The sequence below is a fragment of the Acipenser ruthenus genome, chromosome 32 (assembly GCF_902713425.1).
Source record: "Acipenser ruthenus chromosome 32, fAciRut3.2 maternal haplotype, whole genome shotgun sequence".
NCBI lineage: Eukaryota > Metazoa > Chordata > Actinopteri > Acipenseriformes > Acipenseridae > Acipenser > Acipenser ruthenus.
Genome location: NC_081220.1, coordinates 10,834,063 through 10,849,910, shown reverse-complemented (window position 1 = coordinate 10,849,910; position 15,848 = coordinate 10,834,063). Strand labels below are relative to the sequence as shown.

The 15,848-nt window shown below is 42.4% G+C and overlaps 2 long non-coding RNA genes across 2 annotated transcripts; both read left to right on the top strand.

Moving 5' to 3' along the window:
* The first annotated feature begins 359 nt into the window (after positions 1-359).
* On the top strand, positions 360-5,717 carry LOC131703278 (uncharacterized). The gene is made up of 5 exons (XR_009309754.1): positions 360-1,133; positions 2,834-3,342; positions 4,374-4,442; positions 4,662-4,691; positions 5,446-5,717. It is a non-coding gene; the product is annotated as an uncharacterized LOC131703278 (long non-coding RNA).
* Positions 5,718-5,853: 136 nt separating this feature from the next.
* Positions 5,854-10,239, top strand: LOC131703277 (uncharacterized). The gene is made up of 2 exons (XR_009309753.1): positions 5,854-6,927; positions 7,920-10,239. It is a non-coding gene; the product is annotated as an uncharacterized LOC131703277 (long non-coding RNA).
* The last annotated feature ends 5,609 nt before the right edge of the window (positions 10,240-15,848 follow it).

Below are 15,848 nucleotides of genomic sequence, written 5' to 3'. Positions count from 1 at the left end.
GCAAATCATTATTATTCTCCATTTTTAAAAGTCGCTCAGCGCTCTCCTGTAGCAGAGCGTTAAGTCATTTAAATTCAGCTCCGTGTGCTTTCTGAGCGGCTCACTTACTTAACGCGCCTGAATGCATCGCATTGAACACAGCGCTGAAAGAGCCAACATGGCGAACTCTGGCATCCAGTTTCATAACCGCCTCCGACAGGGAGGCCAGCCAATCAGGCTCACATGCTGGGGATAGAGTGTTTCTACAGCCAATCAGGCTCACATGCTGGGGATAGAGTGCTTCTACAGCCAATAATACGCGATGGTTCCAACCAGACCCGCCTTCTGCTGGTGACGCTTTCATGTCAGTTCAGGAAATAGAGAGGTTTGTTTTGTTCATGTGTGGAGAGGTGGCTGCAGTCAGTGATGATTTTACAACACGCTGTCTCCTGCTGTTTAAAGGATTTAGGCTGGGATGAAATGTTTTCTAATAATTAGTGATTTTTGTGTTTGTTTATCACCTGCACGGAGTTCCGTGAAAAGGAAAGCATCCCTTTTCTGTGTTGAATTTCACACACAGAGTGGAGCGCGTCAGTCGCAGCTACAGACAAGTCGAGCTTTTCAATGAGATGATTTACTGAGAAACAAACGCGTTGAAGCTCCAGCAGAGCTCTGCGCGATTCTGAAAGACCAAAGTAAAGTTACTCCTTGCAAAGCCTGTTGTTTGTGTTCTTTCTTTATCACACCAGAAGAAGTGATGAATATATTTGAATGGGAAGGCTACAGTAAAAAATAAATATTACTAAATACAAACCGCAGGCGGTGTTTCTGATTGAAAAGAGGATTCCGCTAGACCAGTGTGAAACTCAAACCAGTGAAGATGGACGCGTCAGTGTGTCCGTGTCGCTCTTTCAAGACGAGCTCGCCTCTACCATCGAGCACGCAGTGAAAGCGGCTCTACACACCGTCTTGTGCGCGATTACTAAAGCTGTCGTCAGCAAATTCACTGAATTCAGAGTGGAAATGTAACAAAAAGGAGAAAGAGAATGAAAGTCTGAAGCTGAGATTGGAAATATCAGAGAACGAGCTGAAAGCTGTGCGAGCGTGTATAAACGCTGCAGATGCAGACATTAAACAGCCTTTAATATTTCAAGGTAAGATTGATTTTATTGTGTGGTATTGCTTGGTCAATCCAGCACCTTAAACTACCTTCTGTTGGAAAGATCTTGGTTAGAATTTCTCTTCGGACACGTTTTAAAGTGTTTGATTATTATAAGCGTTGTTAATAACACAGTTCTGTCCTAATATTGGTTATAAGGAGTCTAATCAAGACATTGTATTATTTTATATATTTAAATAGGTAGTCTAGAAATTAATAAAGTACTAGATTGGTAAATCTTAGCCAGTCTAATTTAAGAGCCTTCAATGGTATCCTTCTGGTAAAGTGATGTCTTGTATAGAGTCCCACTGAGACAGTCACAGACCATATTGCAGAGGGTTAGAATAATGATTTGTGATTTAATATCAACATACAGGCAGCAGCACATGGGGTTTCAGTGTTTGATTGAACTGTTTGACTGCGAATCTATTTTTAGATAAATGGTTTCATTGTATTCCGCTCCAGTGCTGTTGAGTTTGTCTTTGGTACAGTCGCGGCTCATTCGCTGCTCGTTCTTGTGCTTTAGTCCTGTTTCCTTCTTGTTCCACACACACACATTTACACGATCTTTCCAGACCTCACTGTGTGAATAAAGGGGGCAGCAGCAGCACCCTGCCTGCACCAATCCGCTGTAAGATTTTGGACCCGAGTGGTTCCACAAGTTCAATTAAGGGTTGAAGTTGGAGGAAGTAAATACAACACAGTAAGGTGTCAACTGAATTGTATCATTTTATTGAGTCTCTAGATTGAGTCTCTAAATAAAGTACTTTGTTCAGCTGATGGTAAGCAGAATTAGGAAACGATCGCTCATATTGCTTATAAACATTTACTAATCCAGGTTATTATTTAAGAGCAGAGATGAGTTTGCACAGGATACATACAATAGGGAGAGCCACACCATTACAAATGTATTTTAATACTACAAGGGATGTTATTGGATTTATATCTACAGGTCTTGTGATGTTGCTCAAGTAAGCTTCCAATGTTCTGCCTAATGATTATTACACAGGTGGAGTTTGTACAAAAAACATATTGCGGCACTTGAAAAAGTTTGAGTTGTGTAAATCACCTGTTTAAATGAAACTGCTTTGAGAATAAGCAGGTTATCCTGCTGCAGTCACTTGTCTGCTCATTGTATTTGACACATTGAAACTTGTATTCTGCGTTGACCGTTTCCTTCAAAACCGTTCTCACAGTACAGTATCAGGTAACAAAAAGACATTCCTCAGACACTTTGCTAAGACTGCAAGTCTCCAGGCTTGGTTTCTAAGCATGTTTGCAATAGAGAAATGGATGTTTGCATTAGAACAATGCAAAGGCAGAACGGCAGTCATGATGGTGATTGACAGGGAGGTAGAAGTGGATGCAATGCTCCAGTGTGAGGCTACAGGAGGTGAGAAAGACCAGCAGCACTGAGTCTTGTACAGGACGTAGAATAAAAAGATGTTCATATGAAAATGCCTTTTCCTTCACTTTGTTCATAGGAACACAAACACAGCGTTAACCGATAATTGCAATGCAGAATAACAGGAATGGTATCAATGCCATCATGTACCTAAACCACCAAACTATTATACCGGCTCACCCCTATATGAAATAACTGAGGAACAGTAACTTTAAATCCCTGATCAAAGCAACTAACAAACCTAGCTGGTAAGTAAGAGATCTAATTGTATACAGTTTTGTTTCCCACAGATCCCAAAGAGAGCCACACTATCCCTGAATCGGAAGCACAGGAAGGGCCAAAGATAGAAGCAGGAGTGGTGTGCAAGTCTAATGCAGGTTACAGAGCTGGCATGTGTTAAAGATGAAGAGGTCCCTCAACAGGAATGTGTTCCTATTAAAGAGGAATTCATAGAGCAGGAATGTGTCCCCATCGCAGAGGAACTTCCTCATGAAAATCAAGCTGGGATCCAACCTGTGTGGTGACTCTCCATCTGAATGTGAACTGGGATTTAGAGGTAATCCTACAAAACAAGCAGCATTGAGCTGCCTGTTCATCCTGCAGAACCTGGTACTGAACACCAGCAGTGTGCTTGAGATTCATATTTTAACCAAGGGGAGCTGCCCAACCACTATGTCAACAAGGACATCACTGTGCTTGCTTCTGAGGCACCTGCTAGATGTGCTGCCGCTGCCACGTCTCTTGAGAATGCTGTGAGATCAGCGGTGTCCAATCACGCTCCTGGAGGCCATTCCACTGGGTAAGGAATGAAAGAATGAAAGAAAGAAAGAAAGAAAGAAAGAGCAAAAGAGAGAGAAAGAAAGAAAGAGAGAGAAAAAAAGAAAGAAAGAAAGAAAGAGCAAAAGAGAAAAAGAAAGAGAGAAAGAAAGAAAGAAAGAGAAAGAAAGAGAAAAAAAGAGAAAGAAAGAGAGAAAGAAAGAGCAAAAGAGAGAGAGAAAGAAAGAGAGAGAAAGAAAGAAAGAAAGAAAGAGAGAAAGAAAGAGAGAAAAAAAAGAAAGAAAGAGAGAAAGAAAGAAAGAAAGAAAGAAAGAGAAAGAAAGAAAGAAAGAGAAAGAAAGAGAGAAAGAAAGAAAGAGCAAAAGAGAGAGAAAGAAAGAAACAAACAAAGAAAGAAAGAGAGAAAGAAAGAGAGAAAGAAAGAAAGAGAGAAAAAAGAAAGAAAGAAAGAGAGAGAAAGAAAGAGCAAAAGAGAGAGAAAGAGAGAAAGAAACAAACAAAGAAAGAAAGAAAGAGAGAGAGAAAGAAAGAAAGAAAGAAAGAAAGAAAGAAAGAAAGAAAGAAAGAACAAAAGAGAAAGAAAGAAAGAGAGTGAAAGAAAAAAAGAGAAAGAAACAAACAAAGAAAGAAAGAGAGAAAGAGAGAAAAAAGAAAGAGAGAAAGAAAGAGAGAAAGAAAGAAAGAAAGAGAAAGAAACAAACAAAGAAAGAAAGATAGAAAGAAAGAAAGAAAGAAAGAAAGAAAGACAGAAAGAAAGAAAGAAAGAAAGAAAGTTTCTTATTTGCAGGATTTAAGTTAAGCAATGACAAAAAAGCACAGTCCTGCACAGACCACACAATTTGTTTAGAAACTCAACCTGACTAATCATCGCTAATCATGCATAACATCAAGGGCTACTGTATATCCAGAAATCTCCTGGTTAAACCTCACAGCTCTGCATTGCAATGTAATGGGGAACTCTCTGCCTCCCTGTGTTGAGTGTCCTATGAAGCTGTGCACTGCAGTCGAGGGAATCCTTCATTGCTTCATGAAGCTCTCTTCTCCCTGTTCCAGAGGCAGATGATTCAGGCGACAGTGATGCTGAGCTGGACAGTGATGGACTCAAAGGAGAGCGGGAGTTGGGTGAGTCCTTTGAAAAGCACGTCTGGGTAGTGTGTGGGTACAACGTTAAACCTTCAAGAGGAACACATTGTGAATTACAGATGATAGACTTAAGGCCAAACCCCAGTGAATCTGAGCACATTTAGCTGCTGTTTCTCTACTGGCACTAACACAAAGTGCCCAGATCTGTTTCCTAATGTACTTCTAACTGTATAAACCTATTTCTGTTTTACCTGATAGGAGACAATATGATGGAGAAAAGAGCTGACAGTGAGTACAGATGGCCTATAGCTTCTTCTGTTGAGTGTGTTTCTGCCTGTCTGTCTGCCCGTCTGTCTGTTACACTTAAGCAGAAGAGGAAAACACAAAGCTTGAGGGATATACACTTTGAAAATATTTCACCTGTTTGCATTTAACATGCGCATTTAAATGTGTTGATGCAGCACCTTTAATAAGACGTATTGTATTAATTGATCACCTTAAATGTCAGTAAGAAGGATCGCCCAACTGAGATATAATAACTTGACTAAAAGGTTGTCCTGTTCCCTTACCTTTTTATCAATCAATGTTTATTTTATATAGCGCCTTTCATAGTTGACCACAGTTGTTTTGTGCGATTGTTCTGTGTGATTCTTTTCATATGTAATGCAGACTGAAATATCTTTCTGTTAGTAAGTGCCATCACCATCTAGTGCATAGCAGTGAATTGAAAGCAGAAGGAAGCGTGATCCAGTCACTGGCTCTTCTATAAAGACACTTTGACTGATCCAGCCTACATTATGTACATATATCTAAGACAGGCAACTAGAACTGAAGAGCAGCTCCTGAACTCAGGTGAAAACATTGTAACACACACTCTAACAAAATAAAATCTGAAGCTCCTTACTGTTCAGCAATCTTCTTTAATGTACATTGAAATCCTAATCCAAATTTGGAGAGTTCCTCAACATGGTCTGTGTTTAAATAGAAGGGATGCAACCTACTGTTTGTTTAATGATCTTCACATGCTTTCTGTCTCCTGAAGTGGATTCTGAAGTGGTCCTGACACAGTCCATGGTAGTGAAGAAGGATGCCCTGTCCAAAAGATACTACAGAAGTAAGTGTGTGTCTCTCTGGAGCTGGCTCCTGGTTTGGGTGAACTGCATGGATTGTAGACTGAAGGTCAATTGATTGAAGACATTCCAGTAAATGGAACTCAAACATGAATATAAAGTGAACTATTAAATCCAATAACCACTGTTTCTGTTTTTCTTTTTCTTTGGAACAGCTTACTGTTGTAAGTATTTTATTTTATTATGGTACATTAATATGTAGAAATGAATTGTATATATATTTTTAAATTGTATTTAATGGTGTATGTTTATTTCATTTCCAGATTATAGCATCTGTGCTCGTGGTAAGTGTGAATCTGATATTTTAATAAAAATGTGACTGTACACTACAATACAATACACATGTACTGTGCGCGTCACAAGAAATGAATACATGTTAACAATGGGGCCTCCTACAGCTGATGTTGAGAATATGGAATGGGGTATTATTGTATAATAGTATGAATTAGCTGCTCTTAATATGAAATGCCATCTTTATTTAATACATACTCACATAGTGAGGTGTTCTGTATACTCTGGGAGGGGATATAAAGAAGGAGCCCTGTCTTTGGATTTTGCCAATAATAGAAATGTACAAATAGAGAGACACTCCTTTGAAATATATAGCTCTCTAATACGCTACTGAGGCCCCATTCTTGTATAAAGCAGCCACTGCAGTGACTTCAAATGGACTGAACTCAATATATCACTTGTATCTTTCACAGTAAGGTACAGATGCTACTATGGTAAGTAAATGGATTCTACTTTATTTTATGCAGCAATCAGTGGGTTTTATTTATTATTTTCAATCAGGGCATGAATTGTTTATCAGTGTAGCTTTGCTGAGAGGCTTCAGTGACACAGTGACTAGAGTGCAGAGCTGCAGTGTGGAAGGTAGTGGGTTTGAGCAGTATAGTGGTTAGTGCTGGGCTGTAGTATAGGAGTTAATGGGTTTGATAGCTCAGTGTTTAGAGAAAGTGGTGCCTTGCAGAGTGGAAGGCAATGTGCATGCTTGTGGATCTGAGTATTACTTTTTTATTCATTAGTCTTTTAGCAGTTGCTTTTCTCCAAAGTGCCTTCGAGACTAGGGGGTGTACTATGCATCAACAACTGCTGCTGCAGTCACTTACAATAGGACTCCAGTTTTACGTTTTGACTTGCTCAGGGTCACACACAGTGAGTGAGTGGCTGAGCCGGGATGTGAACCTCCTGGTATCAAGCCCTTTTCTTTAACCACTGGGCCACTGTCCCTGAGTAGCTCAGGGGGTTGAGTTCTGGGCTACAGTGTGGAAGGCAGTGGGTTTAAGAAGCTCTGTGTTAAAAATAGACTGTTCCTAATTATCTTTTCTTTTTTTGTGTAGCTCATCACTATCACTACTATTTCTACTACCATCATGGGTACCGCTGCGCTCGCTGTGAGTATGCCTTATTATTTCTGTATATATTGGTTGAGGGATATATTAGAACAATTTGAAATAGAACACCAAGTGTCATTCCATATCAGTTTAGAACATGAGGTCGACCAGGTCAAATATGGATGGAACTCCAAGAGAGACACAGAATTGTTGGAATAAGTTTTATAACAGATGCCATCCATCATAATCCTTCAACTGGAAATATCAAGATGAGTTTATGATTCATCTTTCTACTGCATTGTCTCCAACTATTGATCGATTGAGGTCATTCGTAACTTATTGGAAAGAGGAAAGTCTAACCTGTCTCCTGCAATCATGAAATGTATACTTAAACTTATTACATGTGTGTGATCTCATGCCGGAGTAACCAACTCCACAAATAATCCCAGGAGATCTGATGAATGGGATTGCTGCTGTTTTATGGTGTGTGTACAGTAGTTCTCTGTGGGAGGTCATTATGTCAGGGTTGGCTTTGAGTTGAGAAGAAGGGTCCACTGACCTCAATCTCCTGTGGAACTTTTGTCATTTCAGTGAAACAAAATATAAAAGCAGGGGACAAAACAGAGGAGCTTTGATCTAGGATTTCTCTGAATAAAACCTCAGAAGCATGTTTGGCATTTGAACTAGTATAGAGGGTTTCCGTGTTTTTTATTGATAGGATTGTATTGAGAGGTTGTGGTGGCTCCACAGTTTAGCAGTTGATTCCATACCCTTTGGGATTGTGAAATTGCGTGCTGAATTACACAAAGCTTTTTTTTTCAAATTTGTAATTCAAAGGAGTGCAATACAAAGAGTGTGGAGGATGCTATCTACACATGGGAGGGAGTTCAATTCTGCAGCTCAGTGTGACACTGATTGTCTATATTATTAGACAATGCTGACCATTACCACCCCACAATCTCATTACCTAGCTGTGCAATGCTCTGTAGGGTATGGATCAGAACAATAGCTTTTCTGCCCAGGTTGCTGATAATGTCTTCAATTGGTTTTAGACTGGCTTACCTACCGCTGCAGGCGATGCCAGCACTACTGAGCTGCAGCAGCGCCCAGTGATCACAGTGCTGGAGTTTACCTGACAGCAGACCTGCAAGCAAAGCTTAAACACACCAGCAACCTTCTTTTATAGCATCGCTGTAACCTTTTTGTTCTGGTACCTCTCCCCACACACAGCTACAGACCCATTCTTATTTCTATCAGGCCATTCACAGCTTGTTTAAAACAGCTGCTCCCTGTTGTGCATTTGGTCAATCTCTTCAAGGATATATAATAGAGACAACATTGTTTTTCTATTGGGTGATTCCCTGCCTCTCATGAAGCAGGTCTTTACATTGTATGGAAAGGTGTCCTTATTTAACATGTAGTCTCAGATTCTCAGTGAGATCACATGCTCACACATGTTTGAATAGAAATACAACTCCACATGGGCACATATACAAAGAGTTACTTGGAGAGCGTGCTTGATTGATTTGCCTCAGCTCATAATCACTGCACCGAGTCAGGTTTGACCAGTAGACTCCTTTCTTCTCCCAGCTCCTCACAGCCACCCTGTGATGTCACAAGTGACCCGTGACAGGCCTTGTTCACAGACTGACAAAAACATTGTGTTTATATAGAGATTTTCTTCATCTCTCAATTATTTTAAAATCTCTTTATTTGCATTCATGACAACAAATGCTCAAACTGTTGACCAGTATAAATGATGTCCTGCCAAAACAACACTATCTGCTGTTACATGAAACTGGGTAAAAGCCTGTCTCTTTCTGTAAAGCTTTTTAAGCAATAAAACTATTAGCATCAATGTCTCGTTTTGGACTGGTTTATTTCACATGACATGTATTCTTGTCAAACTGCCACCACTGAAATCATTCAAAAAGCACTCATTTATTGACAACAAAGAACTCTTTTCAGTGCAAGGGAGGATTCATGTATTTCCTCTTTCTTCTGCATTGCATATTTAGTAAAGGAGAAAGTGCCTGATTGTTTCTATAATGTCATCGGTTTAGCCGTTCAGAAGCACGCTGCTCTTTCCCAGGTAATTGTTACTTGCATATTGTGGGTAAACCAAGAGGCATGATGGGATGCTGGAGGCGTTATGGCAAACCCTGCTTTTACTTTACTGTGTGCTCCCTACATTAAACTGGTTATTGAACCTGGACCATCTCTCATCTTTCACTTCTACTAATGAATTACTCTCCAACTTTGGGGAAACAAATCACAAATGTGTGTATTGTATTATCATGATGTGCTAGAATTGACCTTGCTCTAAAGACTCACTGTGCTGTCTGTAATAACTTGTATTATAACAAGGTCAAGTTTATCGATTAATGTCAGTGAACATTTGGACAGCATTTAAATACTCCCCCTTCTCGAACATAAGAAAGTTTACAAACAAGAGGAGGCCATTCAGCCCATCTTGCTCGTTTGGTTGTTAGTAGCTTATTGATCCCAGAATCTCATCAAGCAGCTTCTTGAAGGATCCCAGGGTGTCAGCTTCAACAAAATTACTAGGGAGTTGGTTCCAGACCCTCACAATTCACTATGTAAAAAAGTGCCTCCTATTTTCTGTTCTGAATGCCCCTTTATCTAATATCCACGTGTGACCCCTGGTCCTTGTTTCTTTTTTGATGTTGAAAAAGTCCCTTGGGCCAACATTGTCAATACCTTCTAGGATTTTGAATGCTTGAATCAGATCACCGCGTAGTCTTCTTTGTTCAAGACTGAATAGATTCAATTCTTTAAGCCTGTCTGCATATGACATATTCTTTCTATAGCAGTGTGGCAATGTGCTCCGCCCCTGTGTGAATTTCTGTGTTGTATGTTGCGTGTGTTAATGTTGGTGTATAGAGATTGGTACACAGGATATAAACGGGTCTGTGTTTCACGTGGTATTTAAATTGTATAATTGTATTTAGGCACGGGATTGCACATCACTGTACGTGCATTTAAAGTAAGTAATATGCGCGCACGAGGTTGCACATAATTAATTCACATTCTGGGATTCAAGTGAATAATTAATTATTAATTGAATCCCAGCACAACAGTATAAATAGATGCACGTTTCATTCATTCGTGGTTGTGTGTTCAGGGCGAAAGAACAGAGAGAGAGAGTGAGGAGAACGAGAACGAGAACGTGAAAGTGAGCAATTGCTACGTGGTGCTGCAGGACCAGCACAGTACGTGTTTGTTTAGTGTTCGTTTTTGTTTGTCTCTTTGTTTTGGCTACCAGTGCCGTGTTTTGTGTTACAACCTTTTTATTTTCTGTCTGTTACTTATTAAATGCTGAGCGCGATCACGCGCTCAGCTTCACCAAAACCCCAAGTCTCTGTTGTTTATTTCCTGGCTCTGGTCTGACGCTACCCACTCCGGACGTCTTTGTGACAAGCAGCAATATCCTTTTTGTAGCGAGGTGACCAGAATTGAACACAAAATTCTAGATGAGGTCTTACTAATGCATTGTAAAGTTTTAACGTTATTTGATTTAAATTCAACACTTTCCACTATATATTTGAGCATCTTGTTGGCCTTTTTATAGCTCCCCACATTGTCTAGATGTAGACATTTCTGAGTCAACATAAACTCCTTGGTCTTTTTCATAGATTCCTTCTTCAATTTCAGTATCTCCCATATACAGTCACAGACCACACTGTAGTGTTTAGATGACTGGATGTGAGGAGCTTTCTGTTAACAATGGGAGAACTGGGCTGACTGGGGAGGTAACTGCTGCCTATTTCCATTGCCTTATTACTGTGTTATTACATTATGGACAGCAGTGGTGCTCTGGCTCCCTCTTGTATTCAGTGTGAATGATGGCAGTGTGTGCAGCTTGGCAGGGCACTGATGCCTGTTTCCAGGCTATACAAACACAGAGAGGGATTCAATCAAACACTAAGTTCACAGTTTAATAGAAGAGTGAATTAGTTCTATTTGTATATGTGTTCTAAGCGCTGCACTTGTTTAAATAAGTGTCATATTATGATATTTATAATGCACATTTTTATTACCTGCGTGCACTTTTCTCTATTAAATGTAATTTGCCATGTGTCTGCCCAGTTCTGAATGCTGTCTAGATCATTTTGAATGACCTTTGCTGCTGCAACAGTGTTTGCCACTCCTCTTATTTTTTGTGTTTGTAAATTTAACAAGTTTGCTTACTATACCAGAATCTAAATCATTAATGTAGATTAGGAGTAGCAGAGAACTCAATAATGATCCCTGTGGTACACCACTGGTTACCTCACTCCATTTTGAGGTTTCTCTTCTAATCAGTACTTTCTGTTTTCTACATGTTAAATACTCTCTAATCCATGTGCATGCATTTCCTTGAATCCCTACTGTGTTCAGTTTGAGAAATAATCTTTTATGCGGGACTTTGTCAAAAGCTTTCTGGAAATCTAAATAAACCATAAAATATGCTTTGCAATTATCCATTGTAGATGTTGCATTCTCAAAAAAAATCAAGCAGGTTAGTTAGACACGATCTCCCTTTCCTAAAACCATGCTGACTGTCTCCCAGGATATTGTTACCATATAGGTAATTTTCCATTTTGGATCTTATTATAGTTTCCATAGGTTTACATATAATTGAAGTCAGACTTATTGGTCTGTAGTTACCTGGTTTGGTTTTGTCTCCCTTTTTGTGGATTGGTATTACGTTTGATATTTTCCAGTCTGTCGGTACAACCCCTGTGTCAAGGGACTGTTGCATGATCTTGGTTAGCGGTCTGTAAATAACATCTTTCATTTCTATGAGTACTATTGGGAGGATCTCATCCGGCCCAGGGGATTTGTTTATTTTAAGAGCTCCTAGTCCCTTTAACACTTCTGCCTCTGTTATGCTAAAGTTATTTAAAACTGGATAGGAACAGGATGACATGTGAGGCATGTTGTCCGTATCCTACTTTGTAAAAACTTGTGAAAAGTAATCATTTAATATATTTGCTATTTTTTTTTTCATAGTCTATGATTAGACATTTAACCTCCTCTTTGAATGTTCTCTTGCTGTTAAAACATTTTGGAATTGGTTTTAGCCCCCTTAGCAATGTTCATTTATATCTATCTCTCTTGGCCTTTCTAACTTCCTTTTTGACTTGTGTTTGCAGTTCCAGATAGGAGGAGTGGCAAACACTGTTGCAGCAGCAAAGGTCATTCAAAATGATCTAGACAGCATTCAGAACTGGGCAGACACATGGCAAATGACATTGTGTTACAAAAGTGTAAGGTACTGCACACAGGCAATACATTTCTCCCGCCTTCCTTTCTATATTGGTTAATTGTGGGGTCTAGTTTTTTTTTTTTTAACATCACTGAGTCCCTTGTCCCTGTGCAACCACAATGTAGAAACATATAGAGAATGTATGGGAATGGTCAATAAACATCACTGCTGTTTCTCTTAAAGCGTGTTTATTTATTTATAATACTGGGCCCTGTCTTAATACTGTATTACATTCTGAATATGAATATAGCTGAATTATTAATTGTTGATAATACTTAAAATACCAGATACATATTTAGCATTAAAAAGCAATACATGTGATTTATTTAACATTCGTTCATTATTTTGTGTATCAGCCGGCACACAAAGCTGAGCGCAGTGCGGTATACTGTAATGATGCTCCAGTCAGTCTGCCCGGACTGCACCTGAACCATTTTAAAAACACGAAGCCACTAATAACCTAATTTGTAAAAGTTAGTAAAGAATTGAGCTAATATAACGAAGCTAAATTTGAACTCATAGCTGGAGCAACGAGAGAGGGCGAGAGGGCGGGGCAGAGAAGGAGGGGGAGACGCTGCTAGGCAACCGGCTCGCGAACATTCCACTCCGCTGAGCAGAGACCGTTAGAATTTAAAAATGCGAATGTTCCAAGCGGTGTTAGGCGCTTCGTTAAATTAACACACCGTTGCTGTCATTTTAATTTTGAAGAAAACGATAGGTTGCGGATGCAACCCCGGTTCCCTGAAAGAGAAAATAACCATCAACATGAGATATTGCCGTCAGGCAGCACCGGTAGGCTGAGCTTTTATAGCAAAGCTGCCGATAGGCCCCCACGCCAGCTGCAGTGTAAGCCCGCCCCCCTGGGAGCTTACTTAACTGCGCGCGCGGGGATGCACTTCCTCTTTTGCTCTTCAGGCCGTGAAGGCTACCGGAGCGACCTCGCAGCTTGATGGTTATTTTCTCTTTCAGGGAACCGGGGTTGCATCCGCAACCTATCGTTCCCTTTCAAGTCGAAAATAACCATCAACATGGGATACAGTGTACCCTAGCTGTCGCGAGGGAGGATTCTCGGAAGTAGGACAGACTTACGTCATAACGCAACTGCGTAGGCAGTACATCTAGGCATATGCGGAGCTGCGCCTCAGCGTCTATGCTCGTAATGACACCTGTCTTAAAGGTGGAACATTCAACACCATGCTATCAATCACTCTATACGTCCGCATCCTGAGGCGTCGTAGAGTGTAAAACAGATGCTCCAAACAGTGGAGCAGAGGAATCCAGTACATTTAACCTGTAAAACCTCATGAAAGTATGCGGCGTAGCCCAACTGTCTGCCGCGCAAATATCAGACACCGGCACCCCTCGAAAGAGGGCCCAGGATGTCGCCATACCCCTGGTAGAATGCGCCTTCAACTGCCCTGGTGGTGGAAGGCCTGCAGATTCATACGCTAATTTAATAGCATCCACTATCCAGTGGGAAAGGCGCTGTTTAGACAGCGGCTGACCCAAAGATCTAGAACCATGGCATATGAACAACTGTTCTGTCTGCCTCACAGTCTTTGTACGGTCAATATAACACCTCAATGCCCTCACGGGGCAGAGCATGTGTAACCGCTCTTCCTCTGGGGAAGAAAAAGGAGGAGGATGGAACGCCATCAACTCGACTGACTGGTTCATGTGGAACGGGGATATGACCTTTGGTAAAAAGGCCGGATTAGGGCGCATGGAGACCTTAGAACCGTCTCCTGCAAAACGAGTACAAGAAGGATGCACTGAAAGTGCATGTAACTCGCTCACGCGTTTTGCTGATACCACAGCCAGCAAAAATGCAGTCTTAATAGATATGAGCTTCATATCCACGCTGTGGAGAGGCTCAAACGGTGCCTTGGTAAGGGCTTCTAGCACCACATCAAGGCTCCACGACAGTAAACTGGTCGTTCTTGGAGGCCGCAAGCGTCTTGCGCCTTTCAGAAACTGAGATGCCAAAAAATGGCAACCAGGTGATAAACCGTCAATGCGTACATGACAAGCCGAAATGGCGGCTAAATACACTTTAAGTGTAGAAGGAGATTTCCCTTCATCCAGCAGTTTCTGCAGAAACTGCAATATTACTGCCATAGGACAGGAGACTGGGTCGTGGCTCTGAGCCAGACACCAACTCTGAAACAACTGCCACTTATACGCATACTGCGACCTAGTAGAGGGGGCTCTCGCACTCTGGATGGTCGATATAACTGCAGTCGAAAGCCCTAAGGCTGACAGGCGCTCCCGCTCAGGGGCCAAGCCCATAACTGCATGAGTTTGGGGTTCGGATGCCAAAGCTCTCCTTGAGCTTGGGACAACAGGTCCGCTCGCAGAGGGAGCTCCCTCGGGCGACCGTGCAGTAATTGCACTAGACTCGGGAACCATATTCTCCGAGGCCACCGAGGAGCGATCAGAATCACTGTCGCTCGCTCTACCCTGACCTTCTCCAAGAAGGCGGGGAGCATCGGAATCGGTGGAAAGGCATACAGGAGCCCTGGCGGCCATTCGTGAGCCAGTGCATCCACCCCCAGGGGGCTGTCGAGGTCCTTCACCGAGAACCATAGAGGACAGTGCGTGGTCTCTCGTGAAGCGAAGAGATCGACTTGCGCTGTGCCGAACCATTCCCAGATGCGCTCTACCACCCGAGGGTGAAGACGCCATTCGCCCGCAAGAGGACCTCCTCTGGACAGGAGGTCCGCTGCGTAATTGACTCTGCCCGGCAGATGAACTGCACGCAGAGAGGCTAAACGCGGTTGAGCCCAGAGCAACAGCCGCGTTACCATCCGGTGAAGACCGGGGGACCGCAATCCGCCCTGGCGATTGATATACGCCACTACTGTGGTGTTGTCTGACCGCACTAACACGTGCTTGTCTAGAAGCACTGGCAAGAAGTGCCGAAGGGCGAGGTCCACTGCTCTGAGTTCCAGAGCATTGATGTGGGCTGACCTCCAGGGTCCTGACCACACTCCACGGGTCCCTGTCCCGTTCCAGACTGCTCCCCAACCTTGGTTGGAAGCGTCGGTTGTGATAACTTCCCTTCGGAAGACGGGACCCAAGCGCACGCCCTGGCGGATGTTCGACTGAACTTTCCACCAGCGTAATGCTTCCCAGCAGGTTCGGGATACCCTCAACCTGCGGTGCTTGTCTCTCCGCGGGTGCAACGCGAAGGCATTGAACCAGGCCTGCAGAGGTCTCTGGTGTAGTAAGCCCAAAGGAAGGGCTTGCGAGGCGGCAGCCATCAACCCCAGCATGCGCTGACACAGCTCCATGCTGACTGTTTCTCTCAACCTGAATAGGGAGAGACACCGCTCTAATGAGGCAACTCTTAGTGTCGATAGGGTCGCTTCCATGGACACTGAGTCCAGATGCAGACCCAAAAACTCGGTCTGTTGGCTGGGCACGAGGCGGCTCTTGTCTGGATTGACCTTCAGACCTAGCCGCTGAAGATGGTCTGTAACCATCACTGTGTGCTGTGCCAGCTGCTCCTTTGACTGCGCGCAGACGAGCCAGTCGTCCAGATAGTTCAGCAGTCGGATGCCTTGAGCCCGCAAAGGAGCTAAAATGGCGTCCATACACTTCGAAAAGGTTCGAGGAGCTAGAGACAGGCCGAATGGCAGGACGCAAAACTCGTAGACCCTGCTCTGGAATGCGAATCTTAGATACTTCCTGTGACCCGGACAGATGG